This window comes from Leucopleurus acutus, assembly GCF_964270905.1.
Source record: "Leucopleurus acutus genome assembly, chromosome: 3".
Taxonomy (NCBI): Eukaryota; Metazoa; Chordata; class Mammalia; order Artiodactyla; family Delphinidae; genus Leucopleurus; species Leucopleurus acutus.
The window spans coordinates 25,303,874-25,322,165 of NC_139145.1; the positions used below are offsets into that span (position 1 = coordinate 25,303,874).

An 18,292-nucleotide genomic window follows, 5' to 3' on the forward strand; every position below is an offset into this window, starting at 1 on the left:
GTTTTTGGTATTGAAAACCATAGGAATGAAATTATTGTATTTCAACAAAGGATCGAGGGCTTGAGGCTTAAACAAGGCAACATACGTGTGGGAAGCAGTCAGCCTTGAGGGCAGGTAAGGACATGCCAGGCATGCGGCCGCTGCTCGAAGGGACTGTCCCTACTTGTTCCCCTCCTTGTTCCATTCCATGGGAGATAAATCACCAGGGCCCAGAGATCAGAAAGAATGTAAAATGAGACAAGCAAAGCTGTCTCCCCCCTGCACATGCAGGTTATTTTTGATGCTTCTGGGTTTATGGGTTTCCTCCCAGGGAAGTTTATCTTGAGCCGAGACAGTCTGTAGATAATGTAAACCACCATCTGGCAACCTTCCGATTTCTAGTCTAGATAATCTGCAACTGTAGCATAATAAAATTTGCCTCGCAACCATCAGTTGTCTTGGTTCTTCTGACCCCACCCGTCGGTGCCTCTTCAGTTCCTTACCCCTTCCCTTCTGACCCTGGGGGTGAGATCCTCTTTCTCCGGCTGGTCCGCGGCAAGTGGCACTCGAACAGGGACCTGAAGCGTGAAGGCAGTTAAAAGAAAAAGAAAGTGCAGGTAAGAGAACCCTTATGCAAAATATGTGTGGCCACCAGTAAAAGTGAAACGAATAGAGGCATAAGGCAATAGTCAGAAGTAAAATAAGATGGGGCAAAAGGGCTCAAAGATGTATGAATTATTTGCTCAGGTTTTACTTTTGATGCTTAAAGCTCGGGGTAATAAAGTTTCTGAACTTTATTGTTGACTGAATTTTTACAGCATATCCATGGTGTATCTCCCTGATTTCCTGATGGTGCCTCTGGTGACATAGAAATCTGGCAGAAAGTTGGAGAAGATTTAAAAAATTATTACGAGTCTCGAGGGCCTACTCATACTCCTGTTGTTACATATAGTTTGTGGAATCTGATAAAAATATGTTTAGATTCTTCTCATGATAGTGTTGATTTGAATGTAAAGTCAGAAAAACATAAGCCTCTGACAGAAGGAGAGACTGTATTATCAGCTACTGTGTCGCCGCTTCCTAAACCGAAAGAGCTAATTAATTTAAATATTTTAGATGAAGAGGAGCATTTTGACTTAACAGATGAGGCTTGTAAACATAAAAGAGAGAAATGTCCTGAGGATGATTTTCTAGTGGCTGTGATAGATAAGTCAGTGAGAAAGCTGCAGGTTAATAAGGACTGTCTTCCTCAAAAATCTACATCTGTAAAAATGCTCAGTCCCTTGCAGCACGCTGTACAAGGAGCCATAAAACGAGGAGAAGATCCTATTTTCTGTTGTCCCGTCATAGAAAGACCTGATCCTAATAATCCTCAACAAGCTACTAGGGAGCATCAGGCTCTCCCTTTGAAAGTTTTGAAAGATTGAAAATCTGCCTGTGCTCAATATGGGCCCACTGCTCCTTTTACTGCTGCTATGGTTGACAGGAGAAGCTCTTCCCCCCGCTGATTGGAAGTCTATTGCACGAGCTTGTTTAAATGGTGGAGATTATTTAATATGGAAGTTTGATTTTTATGAAGGGGCTGCTGAACAAGCAGAAAAGAATGCTGCCCATAATATTCCAGTTGATTATCATATGCTGATTGGGGAAGGACAATATCTTTCTTTACAAGATCAATTAACTTATCCCTTTGTTGCTTATCCTCAAATAAATCATTTGGCATTACAAGCCTGGAGGAAATGTCCTTCTACACACAAAACTGAGGACCTTTCAACAATTAGACGGGGACCTGATGAACCATACGCTGATTTTGTAGATAGGTTGTCACAGGCGGTGGGGAGACTCATTGTGGACGGACTCACTGGTACGATTGTAGTTAAGCAGCTTGCTTTTGAGAATGCTAATAAGGCATGTCAGGCTGCGATTCGACCTTGGAGAAAACGGGGAACATTGGAGGCTTATATTCGCCTTTGTGCAGGCATTGGGCCTACTTATATACAGGGTGCTGCTGTGGCTGCAGCATTAACTAACGTGGGGTTTAAAAACAATCAAAAGAAAACAAAGACTTGTTTTAAATGCGGAAAGGGCAGGTCCTTTTGCTAGAGAATGTAGATCTTTTAATTCTAACCCTAGTCCTTCCTTCCCTACTCAGAAACCTCCAGATGGTCAGAAAATCCCTGGTTTATGCCCTACATGCAATAGGGGAAAACATTGGGCACAAGATTGTTGCTCAGTGGCCCACAAGGATGGGCCACCACTGTCGGGGAACTCCTCCCGGGGCCTTCCCCGGCCCCAACAAATAATAAGGGCAATGTCTGTGTATCCTCCTCAAATTATCAATCAGACATTAACCAAAAACAAAAACATACAATATCCTCGCTCTCCAGAGCAACACCAGGAAGCGCAGGACTGGAGCTCAGTACCTCCGCCCGATATGTATTAACTCCTGAAATGGGTCCTCAGGCCCTCTCTACGGGCATCTGTGGACCTTTACCCAAGGGTTTGATGGGACTATTATTGGGAAGAAGTAGTGTCGCCATGAAAGGTTTAACTGTTATGCCAGGAGTCATAGATTCTGACTACGAAGGAGAAATAAAAGTCATGGCACAAACTATTAAAAATATAATAACTATTTCTCCTGGTGATAAAATTGCACAATTGCTACTTTTGCCCTTTGTACCTCATGGACAAATTTTACAACATCAAAAGAGAGAAACAAAGGCTTTTGGATCGTCTAATGCTGCCTACTGGATTCAGAAGATAGGGAAAGAACGTCCAGAAATGAAATGAACCATTAATGGAAAGGTTTTTTCAGGTTTGTTAGACACTGGAGCTGATGTCTCTGTTATGACGCAGGTACACTGGCCTAAACGTTGGCCCATTAGTCCTACTATTACAGAACTTCACGGAATAGGACAAAGTTCTTCTCCTATGCAAAGTAGTCAGTTTTTTTTAATGGCAAGATAGTGAGGGCCATTCAGGATATTTCCAGCCTCATGTTTTGCCTGGGCTGCCTTTAAACCTCTGGGGCCGAGATATATTAAAAGAAATGGGAGTATTACTTTATAGTCCAAACTCTCAAGTCTCTAATATGATGTTGTATCAAGGATTTCTTCCCACAAAAGGGCTGGGAACAAATCAACAAGGAACTGTCTGTCCTATTGATGTGAAAATAAAAAGTGATAGACAAGGTTTGGGTTTTTCTTAGGCGCCTTGGATTCTCCACTCACTGCTGATCCAATTACTTGGCTGACTGATGACCCTGTATGGGTGGACCAATGGCCCCTCACAAAGGAGAAATGAGAAGCTGCAGAACAATTAGTACTGGAACAATTAGGGCATTTAGAAATTTCCAGTAGTCCTTGGAATACTCCTATTTTTATTATCAAGAAAAAATCTGGAAAATATAGGTTATTACAGGATCTAAGAGCTGTTAATAAAACTATGCTAATAATGGGAGCTCTTCAACCAGGCCTACCCTCTCCAACAGCCATACCACACAATTATCATCTTTTAGTTATAGATTTAAAAGATTGTTTTTTCACTATTCCTTTGTTTCCTGAAGATAGAAAACATTTTGCTTTTAGCTTGCCTTCCTTAAATTTTAAGGAACCCATGAGGAGATTTCAATGGAAAGTATTGCCTCAGGGCATGGCAAATAGTCCTACATTATGCCAAAAATATGTGGCTCAGGCCTTGACTCCTGTGAGAAAAAGGTTTCCATCGTTATATCTCATACATTATATGGATGATATACTTTTAGCCACTGATAATATTTCTTTATTAGAGACTGCTTTTCAATTTTTACAACAGTCCTTACAATCATTTGGCTTGGTCATTGCCTCAAAAAAAATTCAAAGACAATCTCCATTTTTATATTTGGGAAAATATATTGATAACACTACTATTAGGCCTCAAAAACTGCAAATTCGAGTTGATAATTTAAAAACATTAAATGCTTTTCAAAAATTACTTGGAGATATTAATTGGCTAAGGCCTTCCTTAAAACTTACTACTGCTCAATTACAGCCTTTGTTTGATAATCTTAAAGGTGACTCAGATCCTTCTTCTTCACGCTCTATGACTCCAGAAGGATTTCAAGCTTTACAAATAGTCAGCAGATCTATCAGTTCTACACAATTAACTAGAATTCATACTCACCTTCCAATTTTCTTAATAATTTGTCCAACTCCTCATGTGCCTACTGCCGTCTTATGGCAAACTGTTGGAATTATTGAATAGATTCATATGAAATCTACACCCTCTAAAGTTATTAACCCTTATTATGAACTTATTAGTAATTTAATAATGCAAGGTAGAACTAGATGCTTACAACCTATAAGTATAGAACCTTCTCAAATTATTATCCCTTATTCAGTTAGTCAACAAAATTGGCTTTTTCAACATAATAATGAATGGGGTCTTGCTCTTGCAGGATTTTCAGGTACCTTGGAACGCCATTACCCTGCTGATAAATTGATCCAATTCAGCAAACTTAACTCATATCTTTCCTTCTATAATTAGGCAACAGCCTGTTCCTCATGTACCTTTGGTTTTTACGGACGGTTCTTCTTCAGGAGTGGCTACTGTAATCACTGACCACGGAACAAACCTCGTTAAAGAAACTTCCTTGACTTCAGCTCAACGTGTTGAACTGTATGCTGTCATTATGTCTTTTAAACATTTGCCTTCTATATCTTTTAATTTGTTTTCTGATAGTAAATATCTTATTAGCTTGTGATTTCTTCTGGAGACTGAGAGCATAGGACATACTAATGACCCTGAATTATCATCCTCTTTTTGTTTGCTTCAACAGCTTATTCGTTCCCATGATGGTCCTGTTGCAGGTCTGTATATCCGTGCTCATTCTAACTTGCCTGGTCCATTGACTAAACTTAATGCGACTGCAGATGTTTTAACTCGATCTAAACGTGATCTTTATCCTGTACATTTTCCTCCCAAGAATAGAGTTGAAGTTACTCCTCCTCCTCAATCTCTTTTCCCTAAAGCAGGACAGGTCCCAATTTACCGTACTCCTCCTTTCCGTTCATCATGCTGTCAAGAATGGCTAATGTACTGCATTCATTATCTTCATACTCTTGATACTCATGGTCCATGTCCTGGACACCCTCATATTATGGTAAGTTATGATCAAACTGCTTCACAAGCAGCACAGCCGTTGCACGCTTTACACCGTCAGTCGGCGGCTACATTACACGCACAATTTTCCCTTACTGGTGAAGCCGTCCGACAAATTGTTAAGCAATGCCCACAATGCTTACCTCACCTTCCTGTTCCACATTATGTTGTTAATCCTCGTGGATTATTACCTAGACATTTATGGCAAATGGATGTTACTCGTATTCCGTCTTTTGGGAAATTACAGTTTGTTCATGTCACTATCGATACTTATTCTGGTTTCCTCTGTGCTACAACACAGACCGGAGAAGCTACTAAACATGTTATCACTCATTTATTACACTGTTTTGCTTTCATGAACCTTCCCAAAATTATTAAAACAGATAATGGGCCCGCTGCTTTTGCAACATTTTGTAATTCATTACAAAATTACCCATATTACAGGCATTCCATATAACCCTCAAGGACAATGTATTATAGAACGTGCAAATAGATCTTTAAAGCTAACTACTGAAAAAATAAAAAGGGGGGAATTGTATAGAACAACACCACAGAACCTTATAAATCATGCTCTGTTTATTTTAAATGTTCTCACTGTTGACAAATTTGGCTGCTCTGCAGGGGGAAGGTTGGTGGCTGAGCCAAGATTGGCCTCTCAATCTCCGGAGGTCCTCTGGAAAGATCCGTTAACCAGCACTTGGCGTGGTCCTGATCCTGTGTTGATTTGGGGACGTGGTCACGTGTGTATCTTTCCCAGATCAGTGCCTGGACCTTGCTGGCTTCCTGAGCGCTTAGTCAAGCAAATAGATGGCTCGCCATAGCTCACCTAGTTCAGAAGATGAAGAAGCTCTGCACCTCTCCTGAAAATTTGACAGTGTTGATTCAGAAGAAGAAGAAGAAGAGGAGACCACTTGCCAGGACGACTCAAAGGAGTGCTGTTCCAACTTGGGGACAAATTAAACAACTGGTTTCATGAGCTCAAGAGTCAGTGAAACAACAGAATAATCCTGTTACACCTGTAACTTTATTTTTGGTTATGTTGGCAACCATTTCATGTGTTCCCTCTGTTAATGCAGCAACTTACTGGGCCTATGTACCTTATCCTCCACTATTACAACCCATATCTTGGTCTGAAGCAGAGTTTCCTGTATTTTACAATGATAAGTGTTTATGGGCCTCTTATTGGGAATATAAAACAAATCAATATGTCTGTAAATTATACTAACTGGTTTAGTACCCATCCTGTCTGTCTTAGCCCATTGAATCTGGAAACTGGATGTGTAAAGGCTATTAGTTATGAGCATACAGATGTTTATGAGGGAACGGATCAATCAATTAGTTTGTCAGGCTCTCCAGGCATCCTTCGTTTGACAGGAACCAACATTACTCTTACATGCCCGGCTACCAGCCGACGAGAGGATCTTAAGGATACCATCATTTGGTATAAAATGGGCAAGCTATTAATATTAGAGGTCAAATCTCATACGCCTCACCACTTAGGGATTCCGCTATTACTATAGCCAAGGTTACAGGTGAAGATTCAGGAAATTATTTCTGTATGAAGCGTTTACTTGGAGGACAAGGGATACTTATAGCTGGACGTAAGGTTACTATGCTTAACAGAAAATCAAAAAATCAATTGCCTCCCCTTACGACCGTTAACTTTCCTGGATCCAATTTTGAACATTGCAATGCATCTTGGAATAATAACCAAATATGGTGTACTATAGATTATACCAAGGTGTCAATTCTTATCTCTTCTTTTCCCATCACAGATAGGTTTATCACATTTCAAAAGAACTGGGATATATGGAAACTAGCTCTAACTTATTCCAATACACCTGTTATAACTTGTGTTGCTCCTCCATATACACGTTTGTGTGGTTCTATTAACATTGGTAATTCTTCCAAAGGAGGATATAATATTAGCTGTGTTAATTGTATTTTTAGCAGTTGTATGTTCCCTTCTGCAGGAACGCAATCTGTGCTTATACTAAAGCAACCCATGTATGTTATGGTGCCTGTACATCTGAGAGAACCTTGGTATGAAGATACTGGAGTACAGGCATGGGTGGAAGTCTCTAAAGCCTTGCAGAGGAGACGCTTTCTTGGGTGGCTAATAGTAAGTTTACTTGCGTCGGCTGCTCTGTCTGCTACTGTGGCTACTGCCGGTCTTGCTCTTTCACAGAGTATTAATCATGCTCACTTTGCTAATCAGTTATCTCAACATACCAGTCTTGCTTTATCTTTACAAAGTCACATATATTTATGGATTAATAACAAGTTAGATGAATTTAAAAACGCAATTTTGGGGATTGGAGATCAGATGGCAGCATTAAAATTGAGGATGCGTTTAGCTTGTCATGCAAAGTATACATGGATGTGTGTTACTCCTTAAAAGTACAGTGACTGTATTTGGGAATGGGAAAAAGTAAAAATGCATCTGCTGAGTGTTTGGTCAGATAATAATATTAGTCTTGATCTTAAGAAATTAAATGCTGAAATTCAGGATATACAAAATACACATCTTGATGATGTTTCGCCAGAAGATGTAATTCAAACTTTACTGGATCATTTAAAGTGGTTAAACCCTCAGTCTTGGATTACTGGAAGGTTGTCAGGATTTATTACCCTGGCCATAATTTGCCTATTATTGATAATAATCTTCTCATGTCTGTTTCGTATCCTCATGCAACAGTACACTACTCTCAGCACTAAACTTCATGGAATTATTTTGCAGCAAAAGTTAAAAAATAAAAAAGACCTGTGGGAAGCAGTCAGCCTTGAGAGCAGGTAAGGACATGCCAGGCATGCCGCCGCTGCTCGAAGGGACTGTCCCTACTTGTTCCCCTCCTTGTGCCATTCCATGGGAGATAAATCACCAGGGCCCAGAGATCAGAAAGAATGTAAAATGAGACAAGCAAAGCTGTCTTCCCCCTGCACATGCAGGTTATTTTTGATGCTTCTGGGTTTATGGGTTTCCTCCCAGGGAAGTTAACCTTGAGCCGAGACAGTCTGTAGGTAATGTAAACCACCATCTGGCAACCTTCCTTTTTCTAGTCTAGATAATCTGCAACTGTAGCGCAATAAAATTTGCCTTGCAACCATCAATTGTCTTGGTCCTTCTGACCCCATTCTTCGGTGCTACTTCAGTTCCTTACCCCTTCCCTTCTGACCCTGGGCGGTGAAATCCTCTTTCTCCGGCTGGTCCGCGGCACACATGAATATATGTTTTTGTCTTGCTGTACTGCACCTGTGCTGTCTAGTAACAGATATTTTGTCTGCTAGTAGTGTTCTAGATTATGTCTTTCCAAAGCGCTGAGGCAGTGCACCTATTCTGTAGTTGCAGCTGATGCCTGAATGTAGCCTAGCTGACAAATTATTGATTAATAAGAACTTGAATTTCTCAAAGATTTGTACTGTTAACCAAAATCTGAGCAAGGAGTCTCAAATGTAATTCTTAGCCAGAATTACATGTTAATGAACCATTTAACAGTGTGAATCAAGGAACATCAGTGTAAGGGTTTCTTTTAATTTATTTTTTACCTGCTTGAAATATCAGTTAAAGTTTGCCAGCTTGGTTGCAGATGAACGGACGTTTGAAGTTCACCAAACTACTTAATGTGGGATAGGATAATAGACTTCCAGCGCCCTCAAGGCTGTGACCTTGCAGCCATTTTACATAGCACATCCTCCTCCTATAGGGATGAACCTTTCCCTGGCCCGAAAAGTAGCAGCTCTGTTGAAGCTTTGCTTATTGTGACAGGATTTTGTTTCCAGGTTACATGTCTGTGGAAGACTTAATTCTGAATAAAGATATAGATATTACTGGAAACTAATTGTTTTTTCTATTATACTCTGATTTATCAAAAAAGTAAAACATTTAAACTGTGCTACAGAAATTCAGAAGTTGTCTTGCAATCTTTAAACAATAAATGAATGAGTTGCCCTTAAAAAAAAAAAAAGGATTAAGCAGTTAAGCTGTTGGTCCCACATCAGACAAATTTTCCTATACCTTCTGTCAATATTGTTAACAGAGACTGTTATTTTATTAATCCTTATGATCCCGTGATTCTTTCTTTCATGTTTCAGGGCACAGCAGGTGAGAGAGTGGATTTGTTAAGCTGGGTGGGTTTATCCTTCTTTTATGCGTTCATTCAATTTTATGTTCATTTACTTATTGTACACACATGGCAATAGAAGCTGCTAAAGCAATCATTGCTATTCTGCAAAACAACAAGGCACAGAAGCAGATGTCTTATTTCTGAGATTTCTCCCCCCAGGATTATTATGATTAAAGATCCTTTCCCCCCACTCCCTGGAGAGGACAAGGGGCTGCTCGCTGGAGGTTTTTTAATGACTTGGGGAAAGGCTCAAATATCCCCCCATTATGGTAATCCACCCCAGGGGCAAACCACACGAGAATATTATGAATTTCTTTTATTGTTCTATCCTTGCAAAGGTAATACTCAGCCCATTAGAATATGAAAACTATACTGTCAAATTTCAGAATTACATGGATGAAGAAAATCACCAGTGGCATCATATCACGTGTGTTATAGTTGTATTTACTATATTGACTATATTAACTATGTTGTGTTAACAATATATTGTATAACTATATATTGAAAAGGCAAAATGCTGTAACTTATTTCAGAAAAAATAATTATGTTGGCAAACCCCAAATTGTACACTGTAGACAGGTCCTAGGAAAAGAAGATTTAATTCATAGTGGACAAGAGGTTAGCTTCTGTTTTCAGCCATGTGCTATTTCAAGAATTAAACGTCATGAATAATACAGGATATAAGAGGAATAGTCTAAAGACGGAAAAGCACATTTTGATTAGGAAAGAGAATTTAAGGCTTAAGTCTTTTTTTTTTAAGGAAAACTGCCTTATTACTATGAGATAAGAAAATTGTTTCCTTCTTTTCTTCCTTGCTTTCTTCTTTTTCTTTTTTTTAACCTTTTTAATTTTGGATATTTGACCTCTAAGCTGAGATGACTGAAAATGCCTCCTCTGGGCATCAACATTTTTGAAAGACTTTTTCCCCCTCCCTAAGGGCTGTTTGTCTCTTGGAGGCATTGTCTACATTACTCACCAAGAGGCAAGCATTTGTCCTTGCACTAAATGCTGACATGTCCTGATAAGAGGGAAGCTGCAAAGTAGAAGAATTGAAGGTCAATATGTTGATATTGGTCTCAAGAGCATTGATGTACATTTGTGTATTGGGGAAGGGGAGAGAAGCTTGAGAGTGGGCCAGTGGGGAGGGGTAAATATTTTGTGATGCTGTCTACCTATGGGCTTATAAAGTTTACAGCTGCATTAGGAGGACAAGCATTACCATTAGCATGAAAAGTAGGGCAGACCTCAGTTGCAAAAGCTTCTAGCCATACACATAGGGCAATACGTAAATGATACACCTTATTGCATTCACCCATTCACCCTCCCCTGTTCATGCTAATTGGAAATTTCAATCCATTTCAGAGAAGTAACACAACTATCGATCATTTTCCCTGGCACAAATCTTCCTAGAGCTCACGCACTAGCCCATGTGTCTTAGATTTAATATCTGATCACTAGCTGGATTGAAGCCAAGAGGTGGTTCCCAAAGTTGCTGCACACTAGAATCACCTGGGGAACTCTGAGACCTCCCTGTGCCCAGGCTCCTCCCTAGACCTACTGAATCAAAATCTCTGGGGCTGGGACCCAGACACCAATGTTTTTCTTAAAAGCTCTTTAGGTAATTCAAATGAGCAGCAAAGCTTGAGAAGCAGCCCAATAACGGGAACAAACTTATTTCACACAGATAAAGTGGGGCAATTCATATGTTAAAAGAACATGAATATATGTCCATGCCTCTCTCACGCTTTGTCACAGTTTACCCTTCCCCCTCCCCATATCCTCAAGTCCGTTCTCTAGTAAGTCTGTGTCTTTATTCCTGTTTTACCCCTAGGTTCTTCATGACATTTTTTTTTCTTAAATCCATATATATGTGTTAGCATACAGTATTTGTCTCTCTCTTTCTGACTGACTTCTACACTGTTGGTGGGGATGTAAATTGGTGCAACCACTAGGGAAAACACTATGACAGTTCCTCAAAAAGCTAAAAATAGAGCTACCATATGATCCAGCAATCTTACTCCTGGGCAAATATCTGGACAAAACTATAATTCGAAAACATACATGCACCCCTATGTTCACAGCAGCACTATTTATAATAGCCAAGACATGCAAACAACCTAAATGTCCACTCACAGATGAATGGATAAAGAAGATGTGATATATATAAAATGGAATACTACTCAGCTATAAAAAAGAATGAAATAATGCCATTTGCAGCAACATGGCTGGACCTAGAGACTATTATACTAAATGAAGTAAGTGAGAAGGAGAAAGACAAATACCATATGATACCACTTATATGTGGAATCTAGAATATGATACAAATGAACTTATCCATGAAACAGAAACAGACTCACAGACATAGCACACAAACTTGTGGTTCCCGAGGGGAAGGGGGAGGTGGGGGAGTGATGGATTGGGAGTTTGGGATTAGCAGAGGTAACCTATTATATATATGATGGATAAACAACAAGGTCCTACTGTATAGTACAGGGAACTATAGTCAATGTCCTGTAATTAACCATAATGGAAAAGAATATGAAAAATTATATATATGTATAACTGAATAACTTTGTTGTACAGCATAAACTAACACAACATTGTATATCAACTATACTTCAGTAAAATAAATTTTTTAAAAAAGGAAAAAAAACATGAATATATATATATATACTTATAGATATATATATATATTTCTTTTTTTCCTCTTTATTCTGTTTGTGTTTCAAATAGGCTTTTTTTTTTTCCTTCTGCAAAAAGCGTTATTGTTTCCATTTGGTCCAAGGCTTGGGAGAGGGCTCCAGGGCGGTTACAAAGCTGCCTAGTAGCTGCAGAGCAGGGCTTCAGGCAGAAGCTCTGATGCCAGAGGGGCTCCTCAGAGGCGGCTGGACTTCAGAGACTCCTGTTTGTGCTCGAGGGTGAGCCTTTCAAAGAGATACTCGCCCAGCACAGCCTGCGGACCAGCCAGCCTGCGGAGGTTGGTCAGGTGGTCGCCCATCTTCTTGATGAGTTTCACCTGCTCCTCCAGGAAGCGGCTCTCCAGGAAGTCACAGAGGTGGGAGTCTGCGCGGGCGGAACCCAGGGCGCGCAGATCTGATAGTGCCTGGTGCAGGCTCTTCCCCCTAAGAATGGCAGCTTCCACAGCGTCCTGGGTTTTACCCCACTCATCTTGAGAAGGCTTCCGCGCATCCTGGAAGAGGGCGCGGCCACAGCACTGGTTTTGCATTTTCAAGAGACGCTGGGCGCCCTCACACTTCTCCTCAGCCAGTTGGCGAAAAATGTGGCCCACACTGTCCAGAGTCCCATTGTTGCTGTCGAAATAGAAGCTCAGAGAGAGGTAAGTGTCCCCAGATGCATGTTGAACAGGCGGTGGACAGCGGCCTCCACCTCGATGGAATAATTCTGACGAACCTGGGAACTCGTGGTTGATCAGTGATAAGGAGCTAAGCTCAAAAAACGGTGTTGGCCTGTCCTGGAGGCTGAGGATAGCTGAGTGGCTGATTCCAAAGGTTGCGACAGGAAGAAAGGTTGGAGGGTGGTCGGGGGCTGGAGCAAGGAGCGTCCCTGGGTCTGTTCATTCCAAACACTGTTGAAGCAAAAGACAGAACTGCAGGACTGCCGAGCGCACTGCCTCAAATAGGCTTTGATATAAATGAACAAGAAGTCCAAGCAAGGACAAAACTTACCCTTCCCCCCACCAAAATAGCTGGCGATACTAGAATCTAGACCTGGGAAGGGATTCTTCCATTACTTTCTGAACATTCCAAGCCACTAGAGCAGTGGTTCTCAAAGTATGGTCACCTTGTAACCAAGCAGTACCCTATGGGGCCTTCCTAGGACAGACCCATCCCCCATATCCTCTGCTGTAGTTCCTCTCTGAAGTACTCCGATAATAGTATCTCAGGCATATTTCTTGAGTTTTCAGATGCTAAAAACCACCACCCAATGGAAGAAATTAACTCCTTGATGATCATGAGCACGTAGCCCCCAGACCTTCTGGCACCTAAGGATGGATAATGTTACCTGCCCTGTGGCCTCAACATCAACCAATCAGAGGATTGTGCACGAGCTGATCACATTCCCTGGGACGTCCCTCCCTCACCTGGCCTTTAAAAATGCTTTGCTGAAATCCTTTGGAGATTTCAGGGTGTTTTGGAACTCGGGCCACCCCTCTCCTTGCTCGATCCTGCAATAAACCTTTCTCTGCTCCAGACTCCAGCCTTTAGGTTTGTTTGGCCTCACTGTGCTTCAGACAGACGAACCTGCATTCGGTAACAACCTGACCAGTTTTACCAGCGTCCCCTGATAATGTGTCAGATATTCAAGTTTTAGGGCCCTGTCCCAGCCCTATGGAATCAGCAGCTCTGGTGGGGCTCAGTGATCTCTGTTATAACAGGCCCTCCAGATGATTTTTATTCACCTTAAAGTTTGAAAATATCTGCATTGTCAGCTGGCCATAGCGTCCACCAGCAGGTGAAGGGGATTGGTGCCTGGAAAAGATAGGGACCAGCCAAGGCAAGTACAGCAGCATTTGCCGTGGTAGTAATGGAGAATGCCTTTTCTCCACTGGTTGGCACAGACTAGGATCTGGGAGCAGTGGCAGGGTTATTTAGGATGCTTTACATTTCAATGTAGAGGGACCGCTGTCCTGGTTTGCCAGGGACTTCCCCTGTGTGAGCACTTAAAATCTCATCCTGGCAAACCCCTTAGCCCTGGGTTTGAAAAACGTAGGGAATAACATGAAATTTAGGGGAAACATGATCTAGGTTTTGGGCAAGTCACAAGTGCTAATTAAAGCTAAGCAAGTATGGACAACACTAGCGTTCTTTAGCCCTTTGCGGGGAGGTAAATCTGATTGGGTGAAAGGACTTATTGTTAAGAGATCTTTGTAGAAACATCCCCTTCTGCTTAGTCCGCTGGTTCTCAGTTCTGGCTAGACATTGGCATCGTCTGAGGAGATTTAAAATGATTTTATTGGCCTACGATGACCAACCGTCAGTGTGAGGGTTTTTAAAAAGTGCTTCAGATGATTCTAATGCACAACCAAATTTAGGTGCCACTGCTTAAGCTTTTGAACCGCTGCTGCATATTTGCACCTCATCTTCCTATGAGAATATCCAACTGTAGTTGAGGTTTGTTTTTTTTTTTTCTTTTTCTAACTGTCTTATAAGATTTACTGTCTTAAATAAGGTTGAATGTACAGAAAATCTTGCTAGTCCATCTGGTATAGCTGGATACTTAGAATAATATAGTTAAGATATATACCATTTAAGTATTGTGACTGGCCTTTTTTTGAAATTAACATATGCATTGAATTAGTATGTTCTCTTTTGAAGTTGTTATGTTGGGTAGCTATACCTCTAATCTGCCATTACTAAATATCTGGACACCTCTTATTAGGAATTGCTTTTAGAAATCTTTAGGGATTAAAACCAAGATTGCTGTATTATTTGTACTGGAACCACAAAAACCTCACAGAGTTCCCCCGCTGTACCTTCTACCCCCATCTCTAACCCTTGGCAACTTCTAAACTGTTCTCCATCTCCACGGTTTTGTTATTTTAAGAAAAATATGTAAACATAATCATGAATTACTTAATCTTCGGAGATCGGCTTTTCAAAATTTTTCCCTCGGCATCATTCCCTTGAAGTTCATTTCAATTTTTGCATATATTAATAATTTGTTCCAGAAACTTCCGGGAAGATGGCAGAAGAGTAAGACGCGGAGATCACCTTCCTCCCCACATATACACCAGAAATACATCTCTGCGTGGAACAACTCCTACGGAGCACCTACTGAACGCTGGCAGAAGACCTCAGACCTCCCAAAAGGCAAGGAACCCCCCACGTACCTGGTTAGGGCAAAAGAAAAAACTAAACAGAGACAAAAGGATAGGGACGGGCCCTGCACCAGCGGGAGAGAGCTGTGAAGGAGGAAAAGTGTCCACACACTAGGAGCCCCTTCGCGGGCGGAGACTTCGGGTGGTGGAGTGGGGGAGCTTGGGAGCCACGGAGGAGAGCACAGCAACAAGGGTGCGGAGGGCAAAGCGGAGAGATTCCAGCGCAGAGGATCGGGCCGAACGGCACTCACCAGCCGAGAGGCTTGTCTGCTCACCCGCCGGGGCGGGCGGGGCTGGGAGCTGAGGCTCCGGCTTCTGTCGGAGCGCCGGGAGAGGACTGGGGTTGGCTGCGTGAGCACAGCCTGCAGGGCGTTGGTGCGCCGCGGCTAGCCGGGAGGGAGTCCGAGGAGGGGTCTGGACCTGCCGAATAGGCAAGAGACTTTTTCTTCCCTCCTTGTTTCCTGGTTCGCGAGGAGAGGGGATTAAGAACGCTGCTTGGGAGAGCTCCAGGGACGGGCGCGAGCCGCGGCTAAAAGTGAGGAGCACAGAGACGGACATGAGACGCTAGGGCCGCTGCTGCCGCCACCAGGAGGCCTGTGTGCGAACACAGGTCACTGTCCACACCCCCTTCCGGGGAGCCTGTGCAGCCCGCCACTGCCAGGGTCCCGGGATCCAGGGACAACTCCCCCGGGAGAACGCACGGCGCGCCTCAGGCTAGCAACGTCACGCCGGCCTCTGCCGCCGCAGGCCCACACCACACTCCGTGACCCTCCCTACCCCCCCACCCCCACCCCGGCCTGAGTGAGCCAGAGCCCCCGAATCAGCGGCTCCTTTAACCCCGTCCTGTCTGAGCAAAGAACAGACGCCCTCCGGCGACCTACACGCACAGGCGGGGCCAAATCCAAAGCTGAGCCCCTGGGAGCTGTGAGAACAAAGAAGAGAAAGGGAAATCTCTCCCAGCAGCCTCAGAAGCAGCGGATTAAAGCTCCACAATCAACTTGATGTACCCTGCATCTGTGGAATACATGAATAGACAACGAATCATCCCAAATTAAGGAGCCCTGTGGATGAAAGGCTCTTGGTGCTGCAGCCAGGAATCAGTGCTGTGCCTCTGAGGTGGGAGAGCCAACTTCAGGACACTGGTCCACAAGAGGCCTCCCAGCTGCACATAATGTCAAACAGCGAAAATCTCCCAGAGATCTCCATCTCAACGCCAGCACCCAGCTTCACTCAACGACCAGCAAGCTACAGTGCTGGACATCCTATGCCAAACAACTAGCAAGACAGGAACACAACCCCACCCATTAGCAGAGAGGCTGCCCAAAATCATAATAAGTCTACAGACACCCCAAAACACACCACCAGACGTGGACCTGCCCACCAGAAAGACAAGATCCAGCCTCATCCACCAGAACACAGGCACTAGTCCCCTCCACCAGGAAGCCTACACAACCCACTGAACCAACCTTAGCCACTGGGGACAGACACAAAAAATAACAGGAACTACGAACCTTCAGCCTGCAAAAAGGAGACCCCAAACACAGTAAGATAAGCAAAATGAAAAGACAGAAAAACACACAGCAGATGAAGGAGCAAGATAAAAACCCATGAGACCTAACAAATGAAGAGGAAATAGGCAGTCTACCTGAAAAAGAATTCAGAATAATGATAGTAAAGATGATCCAAAATCTTGGAAATAGAATAGACAAAATGCAAGAATCAGTTAACAAGGACCTAGAAGAACTAAAGATGAAACAAACAATGATGAACACAATAAATGAAATGAAAAATACTCTAGATGGGATCAATAGCAGAATAACTGAGGCAGAAGAACGGATAAGTGACCTGGAAGATAAAATAGTGGAAATAACTACTGCAGAGCAGAATAAAGAAAAAAGAATGAAAAGAACTGAGGACAGTCTCAGAGACCTCTGGGACAACATTAAACGCACCAACATTCGAATTATAGGGGTTCCAGAAGAAGAAGAGAAAAAGAAAGGGACTGAGAAAATATTTGAAGAGATTATAGTTGAAAACTTCCCTAATATGGGAAAGGAAATAGTTAATCAAGTCCAGGAAGCACAGAGAGTCCCATACAGGATAAATCCAAGGAGAAATATGCCAAGACACATATTAATCAAACTGTCAAAAATTAAATACAAAGAAAACATATTAAAAGCAGCAAGGGAAAAACAACAAATAACACACAAGGGAATCCCCATAAGGTTAACAGCTGATGTTTCAGCAGAAACTCTGCAAGCCAGAAGGGAGTGGCAGGACATATTGAAAGTGTTGAAGGAGAAAAACCTGCAACCAAGATTACTCTACCCAGCAAGGATCTCATTCAGATTTGATGGAGAAATTAAAACCTTTACAGACAAGCAAAAGCTGAGAGAGTTCAGCACCACCAAACCAGCTCTACAACAACTGCTAAAGGAACTTCTCTAGGCAAGAAACACAAAAGAAGGAAAAGACCTACAATAACGAACCCAAAACAATTAAGAAAATGGGAATGGGAACACACATATCGATAATTACCTTAAATGTAAATGGACTAAATGCTCCCACCAAAAGACACAGATTGGCTGAATGGATACAAAAACAAGACGCATATATTTGCTGTCTACAAGAGACCCACTTCAGACGTAGAGACACATACAGACTGAAAGTAAGGGGATGGAAAAAGGTATTTCATGCAAATGGAAACCAAAAGAAAGCTGGAGTAGCAATTCTCATATCAGACAAAATAGACTTTAAAACAAAGACTATTAGAAGAGACAAAGAAGGACACTACATAATGATCAAGGGATCGATCCAAGAAGAAGATATAACAATTGTAAATATTTATGCACCCAACATAGGAGCACCTCAATACATAAGGCAAATACTGACAGCCATAAAAGGGGAAATCGACACTAACACATTCATAGTAGGGGACTTTAACACCCCACTTTCACCAATGGACAGATCATCCAAAATGAAAATAAATAAGGAAACACAAGCTTTAAATGATACATTAAACGAGATGGACTTAATTGATATTTATAGGACATTCCATCCAAAAACAACAGAATACACATTTTTCTCAAGTGCTCGTGGAACATTCTCCAGGATAGATCATATCTTGGGTCACAAATCAAGCCTTGGTAAATTTAAGAAAATTGAAATTGTATCAAGTATCTTTTCCGACCACAACGCTATGAGACTCGAT

General features: G+C 42.0%; 1 pseudogene across 1 annotated transcript in view; it reads right to left on the reverse strand.

Moving 5' to 3' along the window:
* Window positions 1-12,117: 12,117 nt before the first annotated feature.
* Window positions 12,118-18,292, reverse strand: part of LOC309959874 (ferritin light chain-like) — a 28,728-nt pseudogene continuing 22,553 nt past the window's right edge. The window contains exon 2 of the transcript in view: window positions 12,118-12,660. The product of the transcript in view is annotated as a ferritin light chain-like (transcript). The remainder of the gene's footprint in view (window positions 12,661-18,292) is intronic.